Raw genomic sequence first — 5,207 nt, 5'->3', positions numbered from 1 at the left:
AAGTCTAACCGTAAGAATGTTTCTGATTACATCTGGACACACAGAGTCAAGTCCAGGTTCACCTATAACCACAATTGTAAATATAAGCTTGATTATTTGATGATTTTGCAATTATTATCTGGACTAGGATAAGTAGAAGCTTCTGAATACAATATATTGAAGGTACTCAATTTACAAGCCGTCAGAAGAATTGTAAAAGGAGCTTTTTCATAAATGCTAAAATTACAAAATGAGCTCTCTTACAAACAGCATAACTGCAATGGAGCTCACTTTACATTTAATTGACGTAAGAAGAGACTCACTTTCCAATAGAATGTGACCAGAATCTAAAAGAAGCATTCAAATGCTTTGGAAAAAACAAACTGTAGAACTACTCAAAAAGCTCACTTAAAAACAATAGAAATATGGAAGAAGCTCAACTGCTAACAAAAGAAGCACATAAGGAGCTCTCTTACAAATAATAGCTAATTACAAAATAAGCTTACTAAGAAATAGTAGAGTTGCAGCTTAATAAAATTAAAGTAAATATAAATATTCATAAGACTTGAAATTGGTTTCCAGGTCCAGGGAGTTAAAACTCGAAACCAACAGAAATAAACTTGAAAGGACATAGTTTCCTTTATTTTACTTCAAATATCTGTTAAGAAACTGTAAAGTGTGGACATAATTTCTAGTGATCCTCCAATTAAAACTTACACTAATCCTTAAACTGAGAAACGAGGAAGGTATCTTGCGTTTTTAATTTTAAAGCTAAAATTCTGATTTAAAATGAAAACAAGGATATCTCTTTTTACGCTTTTTAACTCTTTAAATCGAGAGCCATTTGAAATGATTTCGCCTGTTCCCTTTAAAAAGCGTTCTACCTTGTCCAGGGCAACATGGAACCATCATCTGGTTTGTCAGCCCATCCTGCGTAGAACCACAGCCATCATTTACGATGTCTGATTTCTCTAATTTTTCATCCATCTGGAATAATAGATTTTGTCCACTTTGCATTGAGAACTGGTTTTCTATATTTATGTTAAAGGGACCGAAGAAGTATTTCAAGTGACAATGCCATTCAAATTGCGAAGGAGAATCCCCAGTTAACATAAAAATATCTTCTTTTTTCAGCTTAAAAATTTATAATTTTTAATTCGTTTTTTTTTCCTTAAAAGTGACTTGCGGATTTTTGTGCAGTAGACTAAGAACGTAATTTACATAATTCAACCCCTTCAAAAGATTAAAGAGACTATTTATATTTATTCTCTTTCTCCTTCCTCTCTATTTCCTTCTCCTTTCCTATCTCCTTCACTCCCTTCCTTTTCCTCCCCATCTTATCCTTCCCTTCCCCCTCCCTTTATCTATATATATAAAGTTGTAATCTCTGTTTGTCTGTCTGTTAGTTTGTTAGTCAGGAGAGGTTTTGAGATTCTAAGTTGAGTAAGTTGACTTAAATAGCAGAAATGTAGTTTTCCGGTAAAATTGTTTAAGTGTGGGTAAATGGCGGGAGTAACTATGAGTAGTGAGTACTCCAGCTAGTATATACAATATACATGACTTATGAGAATGAGATAAAATATATACAGGGTGTCCCAAAAAAACGATCTTTAAGACATTGTAGCACTCGCCATGGTTCAATTTTAAAAAAATGTACATTTTTTAAATCTTTGGAACATTTCCGATCGATTGATTTCAATTAGAGGTATGTAGCAGTAAAATTAAGAAAGTATTGACCGTTTGAACTTGAAGTCAAGATATTTACGTGACCGGAGAACTATATATATAAAGCAATAATCAGAGTTAGGAGTTGAGTTTTTACACTNAGTTCTACACTTTACAGTTAGTTTTCAGACATGTTAATCAATAGTTAGTTCTACACTTCACAGTTAGTTTTCAGACATGTTAATCAATAGTTAGCTCTACACTTCACAGTTAGTTTTCAGACATGTTAGTCAATAGTTAGCTCTACACTTTACAGTTGGTTTTCAGACATGTCAATCAATAGTTAGTTCTACACTTCACAGTTAGTTTTCAGACATGTTAGTCAATAGTTAGCTCTACACTTTACAGTTAGTTTTCAGACATGTCAATCAATAGTTAGTTCTACACTTCACAGTTAGTTTTAAGACATGTTAGTCAATAGTTAGTTCTACACTTTACAGTTAGTTTCAGACATGTTAGTCAATAGTTAGCTCTACACTTTACAGTTAGTTTCAGACATGTTAATCAATATTTAGTTCTACACTTCACAGTTAGTTTCAGACATGTTACTCAATAGTTAGCTCTACACTTCACAGTTAGTTTTGAGACATGTTACTCAATAGTTAGCTATACACTTTACAGTTAGTTTCAGACATGTTAATCAATAGTTAGTTCTACACTTTACAGTTAGTTTCAGACATGTTAGTTTATAGTTAGCTCTACACTTTACAGTTAGTTTTCAGACATGTTAGTCAATAGTTAGCTCTACACTTTACAGTTAGTTTCAGACATGTTAATCAATAGTTAGTTCTACACTTCACAGTTAGTTTTCAGACATGTTAATTAATTTAGTTAGCTTTACACTTTACAGTTAGTTTCAGACATATTAGTCAATAGTTAGTTTTACACTTTACAGTTAGTTTTCAGACATATTAGTCAATAGTTAGTTTTACACTTTACAGTTAGTTTTGAGACATGTTACTCAATAGTTAGTTCTACACTTAGAAAGTTAGTTTTCAGAAATGTTAATCAATAGTTATAGCACTACACTTTACAGTTAGTTTCAGACATGTTAGTCAATAGTTAGTTCTACACTTTACAGTTAGTTTTCAGACATGCTAGTCAATAGTTAACACTTCACGTTTTGCGGTAATTCCTTTGATTGGAGCTTTAATTTATAACCCCATTTTAAATTTTTCTAAAAGTTTTTATCGTTTATTCTTTTTATGTGTATTCTAATTTTATGTGTTAGTTTTCAGACATGTTAGTCAGTGGTTAGTTTTCAGTCAGAGTGTGTGTGTGGGGGGGTCGGGTACTTCTAACAAAGTTGCAGTGGATCTGATTTAAATTTAAGATCTCCAGAATCATGTCAAAACATTAAAACATATTTTGAAAATTGTATCAATATTATTAGTTTCGAATTCCACCAGAACAAATACCGTTCGGACTGTCCGACTTTTCTGCATCTGTGGTTACTGAGTACTGACAAAATTTCACGCTTTTTTTCACAATAGAGTTTCTTTTTTGGTGAAATCGCAAATCTCAGAAATACGGCTCGATGCTAAGATGGCAAGGTCTTTCAGTAAAAATGGCTGAAAACTAAATTTTTACCTTACGAAGGAAATTTGTTTGAACTTTAACTTTTAATTTATCGTTTAAAGGCAATTTTTATGGACATTCTAACTTATTTCAGTGAATAAAATTTTAATTATTTATTACTTTTTATCAGGTTGAGCCTCGTTAATATACAGCCCTTGAAGCGCATCTGCCGCTGTAAGTTAAACACAAATTTATTTACGTCCAAAATTTCTCACGGAAGGTTTATAATTTTGCTAATGTGAATGCATGAAAAAGGCCACATTAACAGACGAACACATTAGTTAAGGTTATGGGGGCTCAGCCCCCCCAGTATCAGTAAAATATATATTCCCAGGGGTTTCAGGCCCTAACGGGTGCTTATCCCCAGTTATTCTTTAGTTTCATACCCATCCCATCAATAGTGGTTAGGGAGAGTATCTCCCCACCCCCCCCATTTTCCTAAAGCAGGCTCGTAGCTAGGAATACTTCATGGGGGGCACAAAGTTTTGAAAACGAAAATAGGTTTAATAGGGGCCCACTGAGGTGAAACATCTTTGGACCTGAAAACCTTACAAAGTCTAAATCTATATAGGAGGGTAAATTCCTAGTGTAGGATTTTTGAATCATAGCCCCACCTCCCCCTTCTATCATGTTTAGAGCCATCCCGGCCCCCTAGCCTCTCGTGGCCGTAGCGCTTGGCCCCCTAGCATGTCCGAGCCGCAGCACTCGGCCCTGAAATTCTCTGAACCTAAATTGGACATTTGAAGTCATTGACTTATATTTTTAAATGTTACTTTTCCCCTATTTTCTGAGCCAAAAACAGGTCAATGCCCTCAGATCGTAAAGTAAATTCTAAATCTTTATAAATTACAAGAAATAAAGATTTAATGAAAAATTATGGCCTCCTATCTAAACAAAATGGAATAAGCATGGGTGTATAATTTTCAGAATGATTTGGGGGGAAAATTGGACATTTATCGGCATCCTTTTTATTGTTATTTTTAATAATTTGAACTTAAAAAGTCATTGATTTCCCCCCAGTTTCGAGGGGGGGGGGGTGAATTATTTGACCAGAAAATATACACCCCTGGTATTTTGATTTTACTATTTTTGAGACACCTTTAATTGTAATCTTGATATTCACTGTGGCAACTTTTATTTCATTGGAGAAGTGCTTGATCCCCTATTCTTGAAGCCACCACCACTGCTCAGTGCACAAGATACGGATTAACTCAATATGAATGCCCATCTCGGAATTCATAATTTAAAATTTTGACCTCAGGTGACGCTCATTTCAGTATAATNGATTTCAGGTAAAATTAGCTGGATTTATTATGGCAGTTTTGGAGGATTTCCTTATTATATAAATCGTGGAATTAAAAAAAACATAAGATAATGGTAAATAGTTGAAAAGAAAACGCTAAACTAACCCCAAAACCTACCCTTTTTGATTAAACTCACATTGAAAAGTGTGTTCTTTCTTCTTGTGATTTTACAGCTACCTTCCTTCATTCCTTTCTTTCTTCCTTCTTGTGCTTTCATAGCTACCTTCCTTCCTTCCTTCCTTTCTTCCTTCCTTCTTGTGATTTTACAACTACCTTCCTTCATTATTTTCTTTCTTCCTTCTTGTGCTTCCATAGCTACCTTCCTTTCTTTCTTCCCTCCTTCTTGTGCTTTTAGAGCTACCTTCCTTCCTTCTTTCTTGTGCTTTTACAGCTTCCATCCTTCCATCCTTCCTTCTTGTGCTTTTACAGCTACCTTCCTTCCTTCATTCCTTCTTGTGCTTTTACAAATACCTTCCTTTATCTTTGTTACGATTTTTAAGTACATTGCTAAGGCTAAGGTTACATTTAAGAAAAACTGAGAAAGGTCCAATTATTTAGGTACACACTGGATGACAGAACTGCACTGCAATAAAAGGGTGGGGGTAGAGGGGGGGGGGGGGG

This window comes from Eurytemora carolleeae, unplaced genomic scaffold (genome assembly GCF_000591075.1).
Source record: "Eurytemora carolleeae unplaced genomic scaffold, Eaff_2.0 scaffold1868, whole genome shotgun sequence".
Classification (NCBI taxonomy): Eukaryota; Metazoa; Arthropoda; class Copepoda; order Calanoida; family Temoridae; genus Eurytemora; species Eurytemora carolleeae.
Note: the sequence above shows the minus strand (reverse complement) of the source record.